This window comes from Sinocyclocheilus grahami, unplaced genomic scaffold, assembly GCF_001515645.1.
Source record: "Sinocyclocheilus grahami isolate Dianchi unplaced genomic scaffold, SAMN03320097.WGS_v1.1 scaffold43.1, whole genome shotgun sequence".
Lineage (NCBI taxonomy): Eukaryota > Metazoa > Chordata > Actinopteri > Cypriniformes > Cyprinidae > Sinocyclocheilus > Sinocyclocheilus grahami.
Genome location: NW_015505222.1, coordinates 401,883 through 427,923, shown reverse-complemented (window position 1 = coordinate 427,923; position 26,041 = coordinate 401,883). Strand labels below are relative to the sequence as shown.

Below are 26,041 nucleotides of genomic sequence, written 5' to 3'. Positions count from 1 at the left end.
ATTCAAGAATTTTGAACCTGGCTTGAAGCCAATGCTCATGTTTCTATTCTGGAAATTAGTGCATTTCTAATTAGATAATGCTCATTTGAATGTTTTCCGAAACTTGTAATACAAATCAGTTGTCATAATGTACTGTGATTTAATCAACTGGGGAATTAATATCTATTAGTTAAAATGTTAACCATGTTCGCCTGATGTCTTGCCTTAAGCACCATAAAGACTTTTGCATTGTAAGTTTGCATTGCAGAGTATGTCACTCAGTCAAAACGCTAATCTTTTGTAATATGTAATGTCTTTGATATTTAGATCCACCAGTGACGAGATCTGACCATGATGCTTTAGGATGTTGTTCTGTCCTGAGTGTTAACCAGAATAAGACAAAGAGCTCTTCCAGTGTTTTTATTGCTTCCAAACATCCTGTCCTTCCTGTTAAAACAGCAAGTGTTGCTGTCTCTTATATGTCAGAGAGAGAGAGAGAATGCCAGCCTAGACAAACACTGCTCAGATGGTGAGTTGGGTTTCTTATTGAAGTCTGTCTTCGTTTGGATTTTTAGCTGCTCTCCTCTCATTCTTGTATTTCTATGAATAAGGTCAGATGCTGTGATTCTCTAGATTCCTGTCTTGTGAAAGCGAGATGCTGCCTTTGGATTTCATTTATTTATTTATCTGTTTTATCAAGTGAGGCTTTGTGTTTCGCTGTATGAGAACTGACTTTGCAGCATTTTTTTCTCTTTGAAGTCTCTTGTTATTTTAGTGTTTAGTTTCCATTTCATAATTTAGTTTATCACGTTCATTTTCTGCTCAGCACAGTTAAACAGGCTGGTTTTGCTATTGCATCTTTAAGTATTCTGTTCTATAAATGTATCTTTATATGTGAAAAGAGTAACAAAATTCGATGAATATTAAATAGGTGTCAATATGTAAATATGGACGGTCATATGTTAATGAGATAATGGTTGTAATCAGGGTTATAATCGTTAACTTGAAACTATTTCAAACATTTTTGCTAATTGTAATAAAGCTAAAATAAAATATAAATATTAGAGGAAAAACATAAAATACACATAAATTAGAATCGTTGCTTTGGCAACTAACTGAAGTAAGTTCAAGTTGAAGCATTAAAATTACTAACTGGAAATAAATGAAAACTAAAATCATTTGAAACTTAAAAATAAAAATAAATTAAACCTATAGTAATATTACAAATAATAATAATAATAATAAAATGGCAAAAGCACTTAGTGACATTTCTAAAAAAATAAACCTGAATTTAAAATGAAATCATAAAAATAAAAGCTAATTTAAAATATTAATAAAGACATAACCAATGCTAAAATACTGGTTCTAATGTGATAATTATGAAGATTTGCAGTTTAGTTTCAATAAATGTTCTAATCCTTAAATCAGGATGTTTAGTGGAATCGTTTCTACTACTGACTCTCCATTGCTTTATCGAAATTTTAGAATCAATATTGAAGAATTAAACAATCAGCGAGAGCAATAAAGGCATTAAAACAGATCTGTGTTTGTGGCCGTGCTGCTTGTTTTTGGTAATCAGGCTCTTTGTATTGATGAGCTGTAATTGCTGGGAAACCTCATCTCGTTTAATTACCTTTGCATCAAACAGGAAACAGATGTTGAACACAGACAGAGATGATGGAGACTCTGCTGATTGTGATTTTCTATATGCAAAACATAATTCCTTTTTTCTTCCTTTTGTTTGAGGTGTGATATTTATTCTGATGTATTTTCATGAGATTTCCTCAGAAAAGTTGAATTGGTGCAGTAGCCTATGTTGGGGACAAACTAATCTTAACTAGTATACTAGCAAGATACACTGAAAACGTTTTGGTTTCACACAGTTTTCACTCAGAAACTGCTAGTACATTTCATAAATAATTACAAAGAAACAGCTAGTAACACACTAGGCTTTTCTTGTAAAACATACTGTAATATAACTTTTTTATTTTTTTTTTTATTTACAACTTTGAAAAATATGATGCCGTTTTAGTGCCACATAAAATAAAAAATAAATCTAAGATTACGATATTAAAGTCATAATATTTTGAGAATAAAATCAAATTTATGAGAATAAAGTCATTGCAATATGAGACGGATTGTCATAATATTTTGAGAATAAAGTATTGCGTGCAGAAATTCCACCACCTACTTTGCAAAAAAAAAAAAATTCTCAAAATATTATGACTTTATTTTTACATTTTATTATTATGACATCTCATAATCTTAGATTTATTTTTTATTTTATGTGGCACTAAAACGCCATCATAAAAATTTTTTTATTTTTATTTTTTTTACAGAATACCGTGCTGTTATTTGGATGTTGAGCAATGTGAACACTTTATTGTTTTACTCTGTATTTTCATAATACGTAATTAGATAAATAATTAAAAAAATAAGGTAAATAATAGCAAAAAATAAAAATCACTGTATGTAGTGTAAATCCTTTATATTCAGTAACTTAATGCAGTTAAAGCAATATTAAAATATGACTTTTATTTGACTTATATTCACATTTTTACTGTATTTTAATAACCGATTTCAGATTTATGTACAGTTTAAATATTGCCTTCTTAAACATTTTTAACATGCAAATAGAAAATGAGTCCAGGTCTGATTTGGGAAAGACAGTACATTCATAATGTTGATCTCACATGTGCGTTCTCACTCTGGAGCATTTTAACGGGTTACTACAGCTCTACAGTGTCTGCTGTAACGGCAGGAACACGTCTTTGGGTCTTCAGAGACATTTTCAGGTGTCAAATGCAAGTCGAACTACTGTAGAATTAACGGTTGACCTTTTGTTAACTCGTTGATTGAACAGCTACATGCGTGTGGACATGAAACATCTGAGCAGCCGCCTGTCCAATTATTTCTGATTTCATGTGAAGAGGTGACTGAATGAAAATATTGGGCTGCACAACTGTTTTCAACAATTGATAATAATCAGAAATGTTTCTCGAGCAGCAGATCAGCATATTATACTGATTTCTGAAGATCATGTGACACTGAAGACTGGAGGAATGATGCTGAAAATACAGTTGCGCATCACAGAAATAAATTACATTTTACTATTTATTCACATAGAAAACACTTATTTTTAATTATAATAATATTTCACAATTTTCACTGGATTTTTGATCAAATAAATGCAGCCTTGCTGAGCAGAAGAGACTTCTTACGACCTCAAACGTTTGAACAGTAGTGTACATAAAATGTGCACATGGACAATACATTGTGCAATACACAGTACGATTACCTTTGCATCAAACAGGAAACAGATGTTGAACACAGACAGAGATGATGGAGACTCTGCTGATTGTGATTTTCTATATGCAAAACATAATTCCTTTTTTCTTCCTTTTGTTTGAGGTGTGATATTTATTCTGATGTATTTTCATGAGATTTCCTCAGAAAAGTTGAATTGGTGCAGTAGCCTATGTTGGGGACAAACTAATCTTAACTAGTATACTAGCAAGATACACTGAAAACATTTTGGTTTCACACAGTTTTCACTCAGAAACTGCTAGTACATTTCATAAATAATTACAAAGAAACAGCTAGTAACACACTAGGCTTTTCTTGTAAAACATACTGTAATATAACTTTTTTATTTTTTTTTTATTTACAACTTTGAAAAATATGATGCCGTTTTAGTGCCACATAAAATAAAAAATAAATCTAAGATTACGATATTAAAGTCATAATATTTTGAGAATAAAATCAAATTTATGAGAATAAAGTCATTGCAATATGAGACGGATTGTCATAATATTTTGAGAATAAAGTATTGCGTGCAGAAATTCCACCACCTACTTTGCAAAAAAAAAAAAATTCTCAAAATATTATGACTTTATTTTTACATTTTATTATTATGACATCTCATAATCTTAGATTTATTTTTTATTTTATGTGGCACTAAAACGCCATCATAAAAATTTTTTTATTTTTATTTTTTTTACAGAATACCGTGCTGTTATTTGGATGTTGAGCAATGTGAACACTTTATTGTTTTACTCTGTATTTTCATAATACGTAATTAGATAAATAATTAAAAAAATAAGGTAAATAATAGCAAAAAATAAAAATCACTGTATGTAGTGTAAATCCTTTATATTCAGTAACTTAATGCAGTTAAAGCAATATTAAAATATGACTTTTATTTGACTTATATTCACATTTTTACTGTATTTTAATAACCGATTTCAGATTTATGTACAGTTTAAATATTGCCTTCTTAAACATTTTTAACATGCAAATAGAAAATGAGTCCAGGTCTGATTTGGGAAAGACAGTACATTCATAATGTTGATCTCACATGTGCGTTCTCACTCTGGAGCATTTTAACGGGTTACTACAGCTCTACAGTGTCTGCTGTAACGGCAGGAACACGTCTTTGGGTCTTCAGAGACATTTTCAGGTGTCAAATGCAAGTCGAACTACTGTAGAATTAACGGTTGACCTTTTGTTAACTCGTTGATTGAACAGCTACATGCGTGTGGACATGAAACATCTGAGCAGCCGCCTGTCCAATTATTTCTGATTTCATGTGAAGAGGTGACTGAATGAAAATATTGGGCTGCACAACTGTTTTCAACAATTGATAATAATCAGAAATGTTTCTCGAGCAGCAGATCAGCATATTATACTGATTTCTGAAGATCATGTGACACTGAAGACTGGAGGAATGATGCTGAAAATACAGTTGCGCATCACAGAAATAAATTACATTTTACTATTTATTCACATAGAAAACACTTATTTTTAATTATAATAATATTTCACAATTTTCACTGGATTTTTGATCAAATAAATGCAGCCTTGCTGAGCAGAAGAGACTTCTTACGACCTCAAACGTTTGAACAGTAGTGTACATAAAATGTGCACATGGACAATACATTGTGCAATACACAGTACGGTACAGAATCAGTGAGAGAGTACAGAACAGATTGTAAGTCAAGAGCGATTGATTTTAGAGCTCTGAACGGACAGTAAGTTGAAGCCAGAGTGGCTGTGAATCAGATGCCCTGACCTGACCTGAAGACCGAACTCGACCCAAACCCACAATAACCAATCATCTTTTTATTTCCTCTCCAAGCAAGAACGGTTACTGAAATACTAGAACGACAGTAATATATAGAAGCACCCAATTATTCACAATGATTTAGCAAAAAATCATGAATATTGCAATGATTTTTAATAGGCTTAATTGGCCTTTGACATGTAACGTCACTAACAAAATATTCACAGTCCTTTTCAGATAACTTCATGCATTAAAAGTGTATTAATTTACTTCAATTAATATGTTAATTTCGTATTTAATATATTCAAATGATTGTAAATATTTCATTCATTTAAATAAATTTTATTTATTTTATGTATTCAAATTAAATATTCTTTCTTGAGCTGATTTAGTGAAAAACTGTCATGCAGAAAATCACGCGTTCATAATTGTAGTACGATCGTTTTACTGTATTTTACATTCAACATTTTGAATCTACCTGGACATACTGAAAATTAAAAAAAAAATTTAAGCTGTTTGAAATATGTTTTACAAGAAATTTCTATTTCAGTCTGCTTAAAAAATGTCATGTTTAATTCAATGTGTTCCCTGCTGTTTCTTCGTAATTGTTTGTGAGATTTACTAGTAGTTTCTTAAAAAATATTTTTAATACACCAATTTTTGGTGCATCTTCTTGGCTGAAATTATGGATAAAATGCTTGTGTTTCATCAATAACGTCATATTATACAGTGTGCATTAACGCTGTGCTACTGTAAGCATGATTTGTGTGAGTACAGTGCAGTGCTGACAGACTGTTGGCTGCGGCTGACCTTTAGCTCGGTGTCGGAGAGAGTCAGTCGCAGCACATCACATCACATCAGTCGAGCCCACAGAGACACCGACTGCACATCCCACCACCATTAAACTCAGAGCGCCTCTCAACCTGCCCTGAGTGAGCCGTCAGTCAGTCAGTGCCGCCAAAGCACTCGCTTGACCTTTATTACAGCCGCACAACGCTCTTCAGTCAATACACACTTCACAGAGAGGGATTTATCTAATGGGAGCTCTTTACCTCAACTTATATGCCATGTGTAAGATTATTGATAAATAAGCACGTTTTTTATAGATACAGTATATATATTATTGGCTTATAGTAGTTATTCAGCGTTTCATATCTATCTCTCCATGCAGAATATCTTCAATTTACAAGATTTTAAAGGCCATATAGCGAAGACTGAATTGGACACTTGCTAAACGATTCATCTGTTATTAATTAATTAATTCCATGGAGAATATCTCAGAGACTTGAGAATGGGCTTGGATCAGTAAGAAACCACCTAGCAACTGCAGAGCAATACACTAGCAACAATCTGCAGCACTGTAGTATTGGTGATTTTTACTTAAGCAAACACCTCTTATATTTTCTCTAGTTTATTAATGCAGTCTTATAATGCATTGAGATTCTTTTTTGATGTCTTTGATGATTTTATGATGTTTTAATTTTAATTTTTATTGTTTATTGTTAGTAATGCTGGACTCTGTGTGTATGTGTGTGTGTGTAAATATATATAGGTTATATATATATATACATTTTACTATATATTCACATAGAAAACTGCATTTTCACTGCATTTTTGATCAAATAAATGCAGCCTTGCTGAGCAGAAGAGACTTCTTACGACCTCAAACGTTTGAACAGTATTGTACATAAAATGTGCACATGGACAATACACAGTACGGTACAGAATCAGTGAGAGAGTACAGAGCAGATCGTGATAGATACAGGGAGTCAAGAGCGATTGATTTTAGAGCTCTGAACGGACAGTAAGTTGAAGCCAGAGTGGCTGTAAATCAGATGCCCTGACCTGACCTGAAGACCGAACTCGACCCAAACCCACAATAACCAATCATCTTTTTATTTCCTCTCCAAGCAAGAACGGCTACCGAAATACTAGAATATCAAATATATATATATCAAATATATATCAATCTATATTAGTATCTCAGTGATACTAAATAACACTGCTGAAATCAATCACATTAAATGAAGCACCGGAATTCACTGTATTATCCAATTATTTTTACACTCCGTTACTGTAAAATAAAACTCATACTGTGATAGATTTCTATTACGAAGGATAAAAGTCCATAGCTGAAGTGAATGTTCCAGCATGGATTGAAACAGATGATTTTCTCCTTGTGTTTTGTCACGGGCTCATTCAGCACATTGTAGAAATAACAGCATTATCCCCAGCACACGCCTCTCAACAACTGATCCGTGTTATTGTACAACTCGACAACAGTAATGTCTGTTTGCTGCAGTAAGATGACTAATGGAGAGGTTGTGTTGCTCAGATTTTGCTCGGACACTCGCGGTCCATCAAACTGTAATAGCAGTTAACGGTGAGGCGAAGCAGCTGTATGTTTCAGTCTCTGTGACAGTGGCTTTAAGGTCTAACGTGTTGAATTCTCTCCTGTCTCTTTCTGGGTGCGTTTGATGGACCGTCCTCGCTGAGAAGCACCAGCGAGACGCTTTCTCACCATCTATCTCTGAGGTTAACAGTGCGGCAGACGGGCTGCTACTCTGTCATGCTAATATAACAGTCCTGTCTGCAGCTGCATTTATGAATTTATGCAGTCATTTATGTATAACTGGATACAAGAGAGATGCAGCCTCACTCTGAAACATAATATTTGTTTAGTTTTATTTCTGCACTGTTGATTAATTGACTGACTGTGTGATTGATGCAATTATGCATTTATTTATGCATTCAATTATTTGTGCATTATGTTATGCATTTATTTGTTTGTATATTTATGCATTTATGTATGCATTGTTTTATAGATGTTTTTTTTTATTAATGCTTTGCTATTGGAGAAAATGCCAATGGAATGTGCACGTATGCAGTTATGATTTTTTACAAGCACTACAGAATCAAATGAGAAGAACTAATGAGACTTGAACCAAGTTCATGAGGTTGATATGAATGCCTTTTACTCTTTTTGGAGGGTCAGATAATGTGTAGAAAGTTCATCGCAGGAACTCAATTACACGAGCGGCTTTACCTGTAGATGTGTGAGCCGAATGAAAATTCACTGGCGGCCGAATGTTAACTTGAAAAACAAACCCACTTATGGGAAAGAGTCCACAGAATTAATAAATGCTGGGTAACGCAGCAGGTGTCGTGATGATCACAGACACAAGAGGTGCAGCTTTGCCTGAACTGAGCTGAGAGCTGCTAAAACCGCCTCGCTCACAGATCATCATTTCAGTTCAGACGTGACTGACGGTGATGATGTCTGAGCGAGCGAGATGTTCGCTTTGTATTTAGTCCATCCATTTCCATTATTTTAACCCATTGAGGCTGATTTAGAAACACAATAGTCAGCCATGTGACTGGCCTTCTCTCATGTGACTGTCCACCATTATCTTGCCGTTCTCTCACATTCACCAAATGCTATAGGATCTCATTGAGAACACATTGACTGATAATTGATGACTACTTAATTCTGCGCTGTGTTGTGTCAGTCAGTCAGAATGTCACATGCCATTTCTGTGGCTTAACTGGTAGATCATGGTGCTAGAAACCCAAAGTCATGGTCCTGTGTTTGATTCCCAGAAAATGTACGTACTGATACAATGAAATGCTTGAACAGGAGTCGCTCTGAATAAAAGCGCCTGCCAAGTGCACAAATGTAAATGTCACGCTGGCACTGCTTCCATCCTCATTAAGCGTATGAGTCAGCTGTCCGCATGTGTAGGTTAAACTCCAGCAGCAGTTGGATGTGGATTGGCTGGCAGCAGGAGCGGACATGTGGCCTGCTCTCTCCAGAGCTCAGTGTTTAAACCCACTGTGAAGAGCACAAGCTGCAGCCCAACATGAGTCTCATGATTCCTCAACACGCTAAAGCATGCATCGCTCATTCATCTCAATAAATGCACTGGCATCGTTGTCTTTGATGTGTTTATACTGTATTAGTAGATGGATCTGGTCAGTGACTGGTCTAAATCTGATGAATTGTGAGATGTAAAGTCAGAATTGTGAGATGTAAAGGCAGAATTGTGAGATGTAAAGGCAGAATTGAATTGTTGCCGGTTGTATTATACACAAGATGAGACTCAATCACACTCCGGTTCAGACTCCATTTTGGTTCATGCCCCACGGGACGCCTGCAGAACGCAGCTGTAACTCCAGAGATGTGGGACAGAGGCAGCTTTTTAGGATACATCCCCCACTATTGTAGAAAAACCCTGGAGACTTGATGCATAAGTACAGAGCTCACAGTAAAGACCAGAGGAGTGCAGAATGATGCATTGCCTGCGCTCACCTCACCATACCACAGACAGATACATTAAGAAAGAGGAAGTCGAAAGCAGAAAGGGAAGCTCGTTTTGATAATTTTATGGATATCTGAATCAATTGCTGCACTATTATCTGTTATTGTGGAATAATATACTTCGGATTTGCCACAACAAACTGTGGCTGGTCTCTATATTAAGTCAACAGCATGTCAGGCATAATGATGATTAACACAAACAAATTATTTCAACTCGTCCCTCCTTATTTAAAAAAAAATGGAAAAGCAAGAAATGGAGGTAACGTTGAGGCACATACAATGCAAGTAAACGGGCAATTTTCTGAACAATTTTAAAGCAGAAATGTAAAGCCTATACATTTATAAAAGCATTTACATTAATTATTTTGTTAAAATAATGAGGAAAAGTGTTTTAAATGAAGATGTCAAATGTTTTCATGGTCATTTAAAGGAATAATTCACCCAAAAATGAAAAAGTCCTGAAAATGTACTCACCCTCAGGCAATTCAAGATGTAGATGAGTTGGTTTCTTCATCAAATTTGGAGAAATTAAGCATCACATCACTGTCTCAGCAATGGATGCTCTGCAGTGAATGGGTGCCGTCAGAATGAGAGTCCAAACAGCTGATAAAAACATCACAATAATCCACACCAGTCCAGTTCATCAGTTAACATCTTGAGAAGTGAAAAACTCTCAGTGAAAAAGTCCATCCCCCATTGTCATTGTCACATCAAAATCCACACACATATTTGTTCAGAACTGTTTTGGACTGTTTTCACCTGTAAACGGTGCTTGATCTGTGCAGATTTGTCTCTTTGTGGATTATTGTGATCAAATTTTTAGAATAAATCATTTTGGAATAAATAAAATAAATGTTGGAATAAAGAGGCCATCACATTGCTTTTTAACTCATATACTGTATGTCTATAAAACCTTAAGCTATAGTAAGTCTCTATCTGGATGATCGTCCTTTACTTCCAGCATTCCCCCACAACTCCTAATAGTTCCGGGAACAAGTGCACTGAATGGCTGGTTGCTGCTCTCTTTGGTAAAGTAGGGCATGTGAGAGCCTGGGGACGCGCAGGATTAATGCACTAATTCCATTCATGCACTATTCAAAACGGCAAAGGTGCTTTCATCAGTAATCTGCTGAGCAGAGCGGTGGCCCTAAACTCCCTCACATTACGCCGTATCATCACAATCCATCTGTAGCACACTTCATGCTCAAGGCCGCTGATAGGAGCCACTTCTCGCTCTGATGTTATGGGACTTTATGTTGGGCTTCCTGCAGGTCTTAGACACACCCGAGATCCTCAAGAGGACAGTCAGCGGTGTGTTAGACCATGAAAGGGCTTTTATCCCTTTAGTGTTACCCTGGGTCTCATTTAGTAATAACTGTGTACAAGAACAGGAAGTGTCGGGGGAAAGTTACTTTTGCATTACAATATTGCGTTTCTCCCTTTAAAAAAGTAACTACTTAGTTACTTCTTATAGAAAGTAATATGTTACGTTACTTTTGTATTACTTTTTCTCATCTGGCCTGGCCTGGACTGGTTTGTTTGCTTTTAATATGAAAAGTTATGTTTGTGGCAAATGTAAAAGCCCTTTCAGACCAAAAGTGAAATGAATAAGTCTCAGGCTGAAGGAAATGTAAATTCATGTTTACAAGCAAACCTTTCAGCTGTGCTGCCATTCTGGATTGCATGAAGAATATGACGCAGGAGAAGAAAGAAACAGAAATGTTATGTTTATCTAAAGTCATTTTTGGTTCATTCGTATGGTTGAATTGGATCAGCAGCAAAGACATTGATTAATGAAATGGGATTAATTACATAAAGGATATTTGTGCTATTTAACCTATTTAATTATTGCAGGTTTGCTTCATATTCCGAGTTTGCATTTCACTGAGTTTGTTCATTTTGAAGAAAACTGAATCTGTTTTTGTAAAAGTCGCATGTTGAAATTTAGTCTAGAACTACAGTAACATCATGTCCACACAACGCCTCTGCATTTACTCCCGATTTCTCTCAACGTGGCGACAGGAGAGCTGTCAGTCAATACTTGGAAAACAAAGCACATAACTGGCATTACTTCTTTGAAACTTTGTAACTCTGATATTTTCTTGTAAATTAAAAAATAATGTCTTACTTTTCTAGTTACTTGAAAAAAGTAATCTGATTACGTAACTCGTGTTACTTGTAATGTGTTACCCCCAACACTGAGAACAGGTTCTCACGCAAAAGTTCCTCTGCGTTCACAACAAGATTTAATATATATTCTTATAATAATATATAAAAACACATTCTGAATCAAATTCTACATTTAGAATGAATTTAAATGCAAGCTAATTGATGAGAACATTTCCACGCCGTGGACTTGGACATGCACAGTTTTCGAATGAAACAACAAAGAAATAATATTCTTATTAATGAGTAATTTCGTCATTTTCCTTTTGAAATATCTAAAATCCTTGAATTTTAGATAGCAATACTGAATAAAATATTAAGACTTTATATATCATATTCTGAATTATAAATGTATTTTGACTTGTTTTAAGTGTAAACAATTTAAAAACAAGTGAAAATGTTGTTATAATATTAACGCATTGTAATAAAGATACAATCAATGAAAACAAATCGTAATAGCTTATGCATTGTTGCTTTTCAGATAAATGTATCTTGTTTATAGGAATTTTGTACTTTGACTGGAAAACGAGTAAAATACTTGTTTTGAAGAAAATGTGAGGGCTTGATATGGCAAATGTGGTTGCTAGGGTGTTCTGGGTGGTTGCTAGGGTGTGATTTTTTTTCCAGTTGATTGTTTGGTTAATATTTACCTTATGTTCGGTATATGTTCACTTTATTTTCACTTTTGCATTTGCACATGTCTTTGTTTGTTATGGATAAATATGCAAAGCTAATGTCACACAGCTATACTGGATACTGGAGCATGGTTTGCAGACAGACACATTTCCCATGCCATAGATAGAACAACTATGAATGTGTCATTATGTAAGCCTTGTTATCAGCTCTGCATTGTGCAGTCGTGCTGTATATAGATCTGGTTGTTGAAACCTCCTCACCAGAGCTGAGTCGCGCAGCAGGAAGAAGCATCTGATCCTGGACTTTATTCTGCTTAGTCACTGCTGCTGTTAAACATGACAGACTAACATCCTCCTGATGGCATGTGACCAGAGATGGAGGTCTTTTCCTCTCTTTCTCTGCCCACGATCCTCTCCAACATTACCGATTTACGAGATCATAAACTCTGCTGAAGGGAACCCAGCGACTCACAACTACAGGCAATTTGGCTGATTAAGAGTTGGCAGAGACGGATGGAAGTCAGCCAAAAACAACAGCACCACTATTTAATGAAATATTGACACAGCTTCTGAGAAGCATTGATCTTTGTTTGATGGCTACGGTACTTTGTTTAAAGTGCTTAACTGGTCTTTGAAATTAAAACAATTACTATGAATTAATTTTTGATCACTTACATCCAGGGGGGTGGAAATATTTGGATATTTATACATCATTTACAATCCACGCTAGCCTTAAAGGTCCACCCAAAAAATAAAAATAATTTACTTCAATCTTGACCTTTTCTTTTTTATTTTAAGTTTTTTTTTATGGACTACTTACACGTAGTCCATATGATTCTATGCACTTTCATTATATGGAAAACAAACCTTTTTTTTTTTTCATTTAGAATTTCAAAAAAATTGACTTGAAAATATTATATACATATGAAATATACATATTGACATGAAATATTAAGACTTTTTTTCACAGATTTTGTCTTGAATATACATATAGTTTGATCACCCAAAAATGATGCTCTGGATCCTCGGCAATGAATGGGTGCCGTCAGAATGAGAGTCCAAACAGCTGATAAAAACATCACAATAATCCACAAATAATCTAATAATCTTCATAATGAATTTGTTTCTTAAAAACATGCAGTTTTTGGCTTCACACGACATTAACTGATGGACTGGAGTGGTGTGGATTACTTGTGGATTATTGTGATGTTTTTATCAGCTGTTTGGACTCTCATTCTGACGGCACCCATTCACTGCAGAGCATCCATTGGTGAGCAAGTGATGTGATGAAGAAATAAAATCATCTGCATCTTTAATGGCCTGAGGATGACTATATTTTCAGCAAATTTTCCTTTTTGGGGAAACTTTTTCTTTAGCATATTAGCATATGCCATATTTGCATATCCACACCTATTCAGTATTCAGCAAATTTGCCCCGCCCTGACAGCAATGCTGTGTGAAGTCTTAAAGGTACAGTAACAGCTAGTTGCATTCAAGGTTGGATCGAGAGTGGGAAATGATCACGAAATGGTAAATTGTGTGGTTTTGTGGTGCATGAAACATTGTGAATGCACTTCAGGGGGGAAAAAAGCTATCAGCTGTCAGTTCTTTCCAGTGTTATTTTAGTATCATTGATATACTCTTATAGTTTTTGTTAATATTTTGAATTGCTTTTTATTTTAATATTTTCTGCTCTCATGTTAATATTTGGTTAACTCATAGAACGTTTTGGTTGTTTTGTTGTTTTTCTAATTTTTTAGTAGTTTTTGTTGTTTTTAGTATATTTGTAATGTAAATGTCTATATGGTTATTATTATTTTTTACTTCTGTTTTAGTTTTTGTTGTAGATCAAGTCAGATAAGAAATGTTGCTTGGCAACTAACAAAAAAATAGTTTATACTTATTTATTTATTCAGTTAGTTTTAGTTAACTATAATAACCAATGGTTCCGCTGGAGCTGATGATTTTCTAAACAAGTTTTTTGGTTTTGTTTTTCACTAAAATATTGAAACATTCTTTAATCAAGGTACATTCACTTGAGAAGCAAAATTATATAAGATATAACTTCTTGTTTTCTGAAAAAAAAAAAAGTGAGTTTATGCTTAAGCTTACACTTCGTGTTTTCACTCAATTTAGATTTTTTTTTTTACTTAAAAAAAAGTTTTAGAATTTAGATATTTTTTAGACTTAATTCTTTGTAATTCCATTGTATTGTGCACAACTAAACTGAGACAATAATCAAACACGCAATCTCTGTTGCTGATGTAGCGCTGAGAATGATTTTGGCAAAGTTTGAATATGAACCAGATCAGTATATTTTAAATAAAAAGTAAAAAAGGCAATTTTATAGACGATTTCAAGGTTTCTGTTATTTATTTATGTATTTTTGTTTTTATTTATTTAAAAAAAAAATAATTTGACAGTTAAATATGTTTCTAATTTTATTCATTTCTATTAAATGTAATTTTATCTGTTGCCCTTCCTGGTAAATATTAAATTAATCAAATGTGACAGTAAAGACATTTATAATGTTTCAACAGAATTCTATTTCAAATAAATGCTGTTCTTTTGAACATCAAAGAATCCTGAAAAATAAAACGTATCACAGTTTCCTTTCCACAAATATATTGGGCAGCTGTTTTCATCATTGCTAATAATCAGAAATGTTTCTTGAGCAGCAAATCAGCATATTAGAATGATTTCTGAAGATCATGTGACACTGAAGACTGGAGTAATGATTATAAAATATTAATGATAAATTCAGCAATAAATTACATTTTACAATATATTCATATAGAAAACAGCTAATTTAAATTGTAATAATATTTCACAATATTACAGTTTTTGTGTGGGGGGGGGATCAAATAAATGCAGCCTTGGTGAGCAGAAGAGACGTCTTTCAAAAACATAAAAAAATCTACTTACCCCAAAATCTTGAATGCTAGTAGCTTCCCAACACTGCTAATAATAATAATAATTACGTTTTTGCTCATGCATATTAAGATTCGGTGTTTATACAGTCACGTTGTTGGATAATCACTGTGTGGTGAAAATGAAATTGCTATTTAATGATAATTGTTTATGATTCAGGCAGGCTGTAGTTTGTGCCGATTTAACCACGAGTCGCACTCTGACAGGAACTGCTATAATTGTCATAAATGTGTCCCTGTGCACCTTATGGCATCTACCGGGCTATGATGATAACTGAAAATAGTTGTGACCGTGCTGCTGGTTTCAATTATAATTTGGAAGCAGTAATTGTCTTTACTTTGTTAGCTAGACAGTCTTCAAGTGAGTTTATGCCAAGAGATGGTGCTGAGAAGAACAAAGGCTCTTGGGATACTGGATAAATGGGATTGACCGCGAGGGAAGGATGACCCATATCTCGTCTGCCAGCCACGTATACAATCGAGGACTTTAAACAGCATTAAATCAGCTCAGATGCAGCGGGACGATAGCAGGGCTGCCCGGCAGCACGTTTAGTGTACTGTGATCTCTGTAGGGCCTTTATATCTCAGCGGTCTGAGCTCACAGCTGCTTACAGTACAGCCTATATGAAGTATGCTGCAGGACACTGTCAGTTCACGCAGTTATTAGTCAGAGTGAAGTCTTCATCATTGGTAGTGTTTGTGTTGTTAATGTTAGACTCATGAAGTGATGCTCAGTGTCATGTGATTCGTGCATCACTTTAAGCCTAAAAAAACCTTCTGAAAAATGCATGTGCATGCTGTGCTCTTTTGGTATTTCTCACTTTTGTGAATATTGAAAAGTTGCACTCTTAAAAAGAAAAAAAACTGAATAAACATTTTGTTTAAAATACACAAAATTAAATAGTAATGCTGTTTTGCAGAAGCAATTTGAAATTAGTTATCTAACTATCAAACATTAACAACTGTTTGAATCCAGGCTGTGTTTTCTGATCAAAAAGTCTGAAAGAAATTCTAAAATAAAACAATAGGCTGTAATATGGATGAGTGCAAAGCTTTCTGAAGGCTCTTGTGGAGGGACAGTGACTAGAGATGATGTTTATCCATCTGACTTTGAATTTAGAAAAGAGCCATCTGGTTTGGAATTAGAAATGATGAATAGTCGTATATGCTGTTAAAAATAGTTTTACATTAATACTAGCTTTACATTAATAGTCTCTGTCAGTAGGCTGATTCATTCTCCTCTGGTTTTGTCTTCCAGCTTAACCCGGAGTCAGTCTGATCTGGGCTTGTAGTGTTCACATATAATCCCTTTAGATACAGCAGAAGAGACTACAACGATATTTCAGCTCTTCATTTCATCTCTCTCTCTCTCATTCGTTTGCTTTTTTCTTAAATGCTAGAGCTACTATTAATCTAAACCCGCCTGTCTGCAATATTCTCAATCTTCTGTGACAGAGTGACATGCATTCTAAATGAGATTACAGCAGAATCTCTTCAGAGTAAATAGATATTTTCCACTTTTGCGTTCAGAATGCTGTTTATTCTTTATCCGAAGGAAATTTGAGAACATACTCTTAGATGTAATTTTGTGTCTATTCTCATGTATAAAGACTTTCGTCCTACAGCATAAAATGGGTCGATAAGATTTTTTTAATGCATTGCATGCATTAAATTGATCAAAAGTAATTTATAATGTTACAAAAGATTTCCATTTCAAATAAATCATGGTTTCCATAAAAATATGAAGCAGCACAACTCTTTTCAACATTGATAATAATCAGAAATGTTTCTCGAGCAGCAGATCAGCATATTATACTGATTTCTGAAGATCATGCGACACTGAAGACTGGAGTAATGATGCTGAAAATACAGCTGCGCATCACAGACATAAATTACAGTTTACAGATATTCACGAAAACAGTTATTTTAAATTGTAATACAGTTTAGCAATTTTTACTGTATTTTTAATTAAATAAATGCAGCCTCGGTGAGCAGAAGAGACTTCTTTCAAAAGCATGGAAAATTTTACCAACCCTAAACTTACGCGTCAATCAAAAACCAGTTATACCACAATAATAGACCAGCATGCAAACGGATGAATCTGTGTAGAAGTCAGCACTTATAGATATCAGGATATCTGAGCTGTGGGGTGAGAGAGATGAAATAAGACAGCCAGACAGACTGGATCGGCACAGCCGGGCAGGGTTGTATTATTTGATCTTGTCCTGTACGTATCAGGATTTTTAACGCACCGCAGGCCAGGAGCGACTCGACTGATATCTCTGCAGGCACCGGAGGCCAAATTAGAGACCAGAACAAAGAGATTCTGGAGGGTGGATGTGCGTCTGCCTGCAGCTTTGTGATTTAGTTGTGATATAACTAGAGCCTTAACCAGGACAGAAGACAGAAGAGGGTCTGTTTCTCAATATATCGAGGGTCAAGAAGAGACTGCAAGGGCTGCTTGTGGTTAATGGAGGTCAGTTGATCATTTAGGATCATTCAGGGTGTTTTTGCACCTGGAGGTGACAGCGGTTTGATCTTTGACCACAGAGCTAGTAGTGAGAGCTGGTTCTTATTTTAAAATATTTTTTAATGATATTTAGTCCTTTTAATGGTTCTTGAGTGTCTGCATTGATTCCAAAGGAACATTATTCTCAAATAATCTGTTGGTGTTTCCTGTGCAGCTGTTGAGTTTGCGTGTTTGATTGAATGTGATGAGAGAGAAAGGTTGGATGCCACATATCAATGACATTTTTTATCAATTCTTGCATTTCAAAAATTGATTCATAATTTACTCACCCTCATGTCTGTACAAACCTGTGTGAATTTTCTTCTGCAAAACACAGATGAATCAATGTAAAAAAAATAATCCTTCCTCCGTTTTGTCGTATTTTCCTGTACAAATATTTAAACATTTTATATCAAGAAACATTTACTTTAGAAGTAAAATTACATAACATAAGCCTTAATATTTATCAGAATTAAGTGAGTTATGCTTATAAAACAAGAGAAAAAAAATGCTATTTGTGTAAGAAAAATAAATTAGTTTTTAGTTTTCCCTTTGAATTTATTTAATTTTTTTCCCCCTTTGGTAGATATTTTTTTCTTGTTTTATGCTTAAGCTCACCTAATTTTGATTAATATTTCAAAAAACAGTTTAATATTTTGCTTCCCAAATAAATGTATCTTGATTTAAGAGTTTTTAGGTATTTGGAAAACAAAATTATTGGAAAATCACTTTTTACAGTTAAGATATGTTTTTTTGTCTATAAAGGTCAGAGAGGTTCAAAACAACACTGGACCCCATTGATTTTAAGTGTATGTACAAAATAAAACACCACACATTTTTCATACGGATGTGAAATGTGTGGGGGAGTAAATACTAATTTTTTTGGATGATTTATCTGTGTAAATGCTGACTGGTTTTACATATACAACATGCAGTTAAACATTAGGAGCAGAGTTTTGTTGTAGTTAAGGGTATTTATCTTACTGATCAAAGCTGATCTTGAAGAAATCCTCATCCATCCATCTCGAGATGTCAGTGAGGTTAGTGAGCTTCCCTTTTATAATCGCAAACATAGTGGCTCAATGTAGGTCTGAAGTGTATGAAAGAACCCGAGAGAGGAGCCTAAACCCTTTCAGCTGAGCTAATAGGACTAGTTAAACCAAAAACCTCAGAGATGTGCTGATGGTGATTTGCTGATAGTTCCATGATAATCAGAACAAATGAATACAAAAAAGGTGGTTCCTTCCAGAGCAGCTTAATTTGTCAGAATCTGACCATATCTGACATCTTTTAAAGGTCCTCTGAAATGCTTAGAAACACGCAGAGTTACTCTGTGTTGACGTCATTTTAACTGAAACAGGAAGACAGGGCGGGACATATCAAGCAGCCCCGCCCCTTTTTAAAATAGCCAATAGCGTTCGTTTATATCACAGCTTGTCGGTATGCCAGCCACAATCTTATCCATATTGCTATACAATATAGCATTCTGTGCAGAATTCAAATAGCTCCGATACATTTTGTGGTCTGCGGCGACTCGTGCATGTGATCCGCTCCGTGCTATCGTGTTTCTGAACCGGAGCAGAGCGTGTGTGCGGTGCGGTGGTTAGCGGGACACAGCGCAAAACCAGACTTCTGTTTTCCCTCAATGGAGAGCATATTTACACTGTTTGAATCGTTCCCTGTCCCCTATATAGTGCACTACGTGCCATTCACTGCACAGAAAATACTCATTCTGTGGACAAGTGACCGATTTCAGCCGCGGCTTCAGTGTCTATTTTATAGTGTAGGGGGCGGGGCTTCGGATTCTAGAGAGCATCTGATTGGACAGAAAGTTGGATGAGAAGCTGAAGTACGTTGAGCCGTTTTGGCAGAAGTGACGAACTGCAAGCTTTCAATGCTTATATCTTCTAAATGCGAATTTTGTCACTGTTTTGGAGCACACTGCCTTATAGATAACCTTAAGACTAACATATTGATACTAACACCCAAAAAACTTTCATTTTGATTTCATGGGGACTTTAAGCTGAGCACAGATTCAGGACAGGTGTGGGAGGAGGTCAGGAGGAGAAGCTGCAGAAAGCTGAAGTGTTTTCATGTCAGCGAGAGTCTCGGGAGATGGTGTGGGCCGCAGCAGCGGTTTGAAAACTTTTGCAAACATTTTGAAAAGAAATCCACTTTTTAAAATGATCAAAGTTGGAGATGATCACCAAATGCTCAAAATGACTGGTAGAAGGCACAGTATATTACATTTATTCTGCTCAAAGAAAGAAATTAAAGAGCCATCTCAAAAAAAAACTCAAAAACCAATTAGAGGCGCTCCGAGCCACGAAAGGGTCGGCGAGTCTGACACCTCATTAAACATCTAAAGCCTGAAGGCACGGATTGTTTGCAGTTTATTTCAAGTTCAATAAAGCGCTGTATCCTGACGGAGCCGAGTAATGCATGTAGAAAGAAGTGAGTCGCTGAACTCTCACGCTTTTCTTGCCGCTTTCAGACAAACAGGACATTGCGGTTCTGCTTTAATAAATCAAGACGAACCCTTAAACATTTTAACAAGATGTGACAACTGTCATGAAATATTCAAATGCACTACTACAGTCAAGCAAATATGTGTGATGCTTTCAAAGATTCCTTCTGTGGCCGTTCATGCAAAGATAGCAGAGCTCTTAATGGTTGCATACAGCTTTAATGCAAAAATAAATATAAAAATATAGATCGCATTTTTTCTTGCCGCTGCCGTCGTAGAGCATGGCCTTAAAACGTCAGAGCGGAGGCTGTGCTGTTCTCCACAGGGCTTCATGTTCAGACGTGTCCTTCTGTAACGTGAACATGAGATCATCCATCATGCCACACACAGCAGGGCAGCAAGGCTTCTGAGAGCCCAGCTCAACTAGAAACTTTCATCTGAAAACCTGAACTCTTTTAGGGGACATCCTCAATGGGAAAAGTGCTGCATTAAAATGTAAATTATGTTTTATTTTAATAAAGCTAAGGTTTTTCTTTTAGTGCAAGAGTGTTTCTTCAGCGAGTAGATTTTTTGAAGTTGTAAATAGGGATTATTGAAGTAGGTTTTACAATAAAAATACTGTTTCTGTAATCTCTCTGCCTCATGTGTAATGCAGTGTGTCATTTCTTTGTAATTATTTGTGAAATTACTAGCAATTTCAGAGTTAAAATGCAAAGTAAATCAATCCTACACCAAATTGTTTTCAGTATAGTCTCTGGGATCCAGAAATGCTTGAAGCTGAAATCATAGAAATGACAAACAGCTTTCCAGCCCTGCTCGAGCAGACTAAAGAATTAACAAAGCCGATGCGAGAATAAAAATAGAAAAAATGCAGCAATTAAAGCAAGCTAGGAGCTGTGTGTGTGTGTGCGTGCGTGTGTGCGTGTGTGTGTGTGTGTGTGTGTGCACGTGTGCGTGTGTGTGTGCACGTGTGCGTGTGTGTGTGATGCCATGCCTGAGATTGACTTATCACATTGACCCTGTAATAATTTTTGCATCCATCACATAATTAAATCTTTGAGATGATTGATTGGATTAATTAGGAATGTAGTAAAACCGGCTGCAAACACACACACACACACACACACACAGAGAGAGAGAGAGATTACAAGAAGGCAATTATAAGTTGGTAAGCAATTGTTTCTCTCTTCTGTCCGTGCATGTGTTATATTTGATGTATTCGTTGTGTTTGGAGTCTATTATGGCCTGATATGTTTCTCGTATCATTGCACACTTTTGTGTTTTGCTCTCATTCTTTAAAAGAAATGTTTGTCAGGTAACCTAGAAATGTACTTAATGTGGTAACATCTAAAGTAACTGGTTTTATTTAAAGTTGTTGAAAGAAGTCTCTTCTGCTCACCAAGGCTGCATTTATTTGATCAAAAATTGTGAAAAAATATTACTATTTAAAATAACTGTTTTCTATGTGAATATATTGTAAAATGTCATTTATTTCTGTGATCAAATCTGTATTTTCAGCATCATTCCTCCAGTCTTCAGTGTCGCATGATCTTCAGAAATCATTCTAATATGCCGATTTGCTGCTCAAGAAACATTATTATCAATGTTGAAAACAGTTGTGCTGCACAATATTTTACATTTCAGGATTCTTTAATGAATAGAAAGCTCAAAAGAACAGCATTTATTTGAAATATAAATCTGTTGTATCATTCTAAATGTCTTTACTGGCACTTTCAATTTAATGTGTCCTTACTGAATAAAAGACCTGTATTTTGAACTTTTAAATGTGAACCACAAAAGTGTTTTCAGAAAGTATATCAAATTATTTTTTTCTCACTCATGTAGTAGATCTCTCAGCCATTGTTGTGTAGCACAGCAGTTCGCTGCAGTGAGAGTATGTGATTTTCATGTTTATTAATATTGTTTTGTACTATAATCCCATGAATATGGATGGTTTTGGAGACTAATCTTCAGCACACAAACATGTACTTATTACTCAGACGCCATGTTCTCAGATCATGAAACTTCACCCGTGAATCTTTAAAGGCATTGTGGTGTTGCATTAAATATGCATGAGCTCATAGATAAAGACGGAAGAGATTGACGGGATTGTATTCACATTACACATCCATAAAACATCCAACCCATCCCACGTCTTTCAGGACAATCAGTTCAGTCATTTCTGTATCAGTCACCTCATGAATATGATCTATATTTGTTCAGCATATGCTAATGTCTGTTTCAACAGGAGATTTCACCTGCTGGTTTTGGCGCATACACAATTAGGATGACCTACAAATGTAAGTATGTTTTTAGTAACTCACCACACCTTACAAATATTATTTTAGTATCATTGATATACTCCTAAATGTTTTATAAAAAATTTTGTTACTTTTTATTGTTATATTTTCTGTTTTCATTTGAAACTTTTTGTTAAAGTCATTTTGTTGTATTTGTTTTAATATTTTCTATGTATGTATATATATATATATATATATATATATATATATATTTTTTTTTTTTGTTATTTTAGTTATTTTTATTTAAGATACCTTGGTGCTAGTGAAAAGAAAAGAAAAGAAAAGTTTGGTCAACAACTGTTTTTTAGTTGCCATGAGTGAACTTTAAGCAGCTTTGGATAAAAAGTTTTGGATAAAAAAGGATAAAAAGTTTTACTGATCAGCATCTTCTGTCCTTTGCGTTCTCCTGAATGTCGTGTCCTCGGCTGATGTTGTACGCTCCATAGCACACATTTGCATTAAAATTGTAAATTTCGACTTTAAAATTCAGATGCTGCTTATTAATTTCCACAGTGAGCACATTATGCAAACATGGCCTCTTTGAAAGAGCATATTATTATCTCAATGAAACAATTGCTTTGACCTTGTATCGTATTACATCATTAAGCACTTGAGAAATAAATGAGCTTTTTGCTCAGTTGCTCAGTAAGATGATCCTCGTTTTGGTGTTTTTTTGTGAATCTGGTTTGTAAAAAGGAACCTTTTTTATGCACAGTGTTGTGCGCTAACTAATTAAAAGTAAGCACATTTTTATCCTGATGGTAGGTCAGCTATTTTCAAATAGTTTCGCTTTTCCAACAAGCTGTTTCTTCCAATAAATGACAAAAAATTGCGTCACTTTTTGGCATATCATATTGAGCAAAGGCAGTAATCAAACATTCCCTTCAAATATTCTCCATCTTTCTGTTACTCTTTCTAATGGTGTTGGGAAGAGTGAAATTGTTGCAGCTTGGGCTGAAATACATTACTTCAGGATGATTGGAAACCGAGATGACAGAAATAAAAGGAAACACATTGCAGTTTTGAATGATCTGTATTCTGTATGACCAAAAATTACAGAGTATTTTTTTGTTTTGTTTTGTTTGATTGTTTCCACTGTTCAGTCGCGCCGGCGCCTCATGCACAGCATTGCAAACATTGCAGCTTGTTCATTATCAGAATAAAATACAGTCAACCAAACCGCTACACTGGATAATTTCAATAATCTGTAGTACAATCCCGTTCAGCATGGGCTCGGGCCAAGCACATATTTGTTCATGTAAAGAGGATGTTTTGTTTTTTTAAAGAACAAATCCTGGTTTGCATGAATAATAGTTTAGCACTCAAACACATTGCAAATATGGAAACATTTAATTGGATGCGCGCCGAATGAGAGAGGTAGGCTGCGTGAGAACAACAGCGTTTGCGTTCATTTTTGCTGTAAATCAGTTCATTTTGTATACTACAACAATGTACTGTAGTTAACTAGCTGTAAAGCCAGGTTTTAGTAGATCAGTTCGTTCAGATGTTTCACTGAACTGATTCAAAAAACATTTACTGATTCATATGAGTCATCACTCAATAGCGTTGCCAAAAGTCGCTCTAAAAAAATCAAAAATGTAATGTATGTACTGTATATAAATGTAAAACATAAAATAATATTTTTTAAATACAATTTCAAAAATAACCTAAAAATGTACTTGTGGTAACATTTAAATATTCAAGACAAAAATATTGTTGAAAGATTATGTATTCGTCTATATACTATGGCAGAGACGATTTGATCATGTTTTTGAACGTCTCTTATGTTCACCAAGTCTGCATTTATTTGATCAAAAATACAGTAAAACACAGTAATATTGTGAAATATTATTACAATTTAAATTTTTTTTAATGTAATTTGTTTCTGTGATGCAAAGTTGAATTTTTAGCAGCCATTTTTAAATAAAAATATGAAGATAATACATATTTAAATAAATATTAGTGTTCACATTGTATTAATAAATACTGAAAAAACATGAAAAACATTCATATTAACATATGCATAAATACTGTTGTTTGTAATTGCTGCTTGATTAAATGTTTTTATTTTCAATGTGTTCATAGTTCATGCTGTCACCCTACCTGATACCCTATCTGATCATCTTAAATATATTGCCCCCTGTTAAAAAACTTCATATATTTTTTGTTAATAGCTTGTCATACACCTACTTTATCAAAGGAGTATGTTTAGTTGAACTACTTTAAATTATGAATAGTTTGTAACTAACACACACACACACCCTGTGGTGCAGATGCAGAGAAATGCTTCATGCTCAGAGCAAGCATGCTGTAATTAAAGGATTTCATGCTGATTTTGACATTTTGTTCCAACATGAAAGGAGGAAGAAGTGGAGACCCAAAAAAGGTTGTTGTTTTTTCAGCCTCTTTGCACAGACCTGGTCACACTCGATCAGTCTCATGTCAGAGTAGCAGAAGAATATAGAAAGCAAAAGCAGTCTGTCCCGTTATTAGGAGACCAGCACACATTTTCTAGTGTGCATGCAGGAAAGCTTCACTTGAAGTAGATAAGCTAATAACACATGAAGATAAGCTAATAACACATTTGACCGTCTCTGACACCGTGTTCTTACCAGGCGCGCTGCGGTTAGCAATAAAATCTGTGTGTTAATGAGTTTTTGTCTGAAACCAGCACAGGTTATTGGTCACTCGCTTTCTAATTTCAGTGGCGTTGCTTTGGCCACACAATTACTTCAGCTTACGTTGTTCTCGCTCGTGTGAATGTATACGAAATATCAAATATGATCTGATTGGCTGTGAATGTTTTACAGATGTAGCTTTAAGCGTGTGGCATCCTCAGGTAACTGTGTATTATTGATGTGTTAAAGTTTGTGTGTGAGAGAGAGCTGTAGAAATAGGGCAAAAGCAGCACTGCAGAATGTAATTAGGACAAGGTTATTGTGAGACTTTCTCAGGGACACACACTGATACCACCCCCCTTCAGCTGAACACAACCTCTACTCACACACACATATTTTGTGGGGGCATTCCATAGACATAATGGCTTTTATACTGTACAAACTGTATTTTCTGTCCCTTTACCCTAAACCTACCCCTCACACAAAACTTTTAGATTTCCAAAACACTTCATTCTGGATGATTTGGTAACTTTGTGACGTGAGCCGAGTGTGGTGTCCCGTACTCAGAATTTGTGCTCTGCATTTCACTCATCCAAGTACACACACACACACACACACACACACACACACACACCGTGAACACACACCTGGAGCAGTGGGCAGCCTGCCAAAACACTTCATTCTGGATGATTTGGTAACTTTGTGACGTGAGCCGAGTGTGGTGTCCCGTACTCAGAATTTGTGCTCTGCATTTCACTCATCCAAGTACACACACACACACACACACACACACACACACACACACCGTGAACACACACCTGGAGCAGTGGGCAGCCTGGGGAGCAGTTGGGGGTTCAGTTCTTGCTCAAGGGTCTCATCTCAGTCGTGCTATTGAGGCTGGAAGAGAGCGCTGTACATTCACTCCCCCCCACCTACATCTATTCATCCAACCATCCATCCATCCATCTATCTATCTATCTATCTATCTATCTATCTATCTATCTATCTATCTATCTATCTATCTATCTATCTATCTATCTATCTATCTATCTATCCA

General features: G+C 35.2%; 1 protein-coding gene across 2 annotated transcripts in view; it reads left to right on the top strand.

The window, feature by feature from the left end:
- dlgap4b (discs, large (Drosophila) homolog-associated protein 4b) overlaps positions 1-26,041 on the top strand; it is a 121,815-nt gene that overhangs the window by 58,145 nt on the left and 37,629 nt on the right. For both annotated transcript variants that reach the window (XM_016268074.1, XM_016268073.1), the window contains exon 2: positions 22,315-22,366. The gene's annotated coding sequence lies outside the window, so the exon portion shown is untranslated. The remainder of the gene's footprint in view (positions 1-22,314; positions 22,367-26,041) is intronic.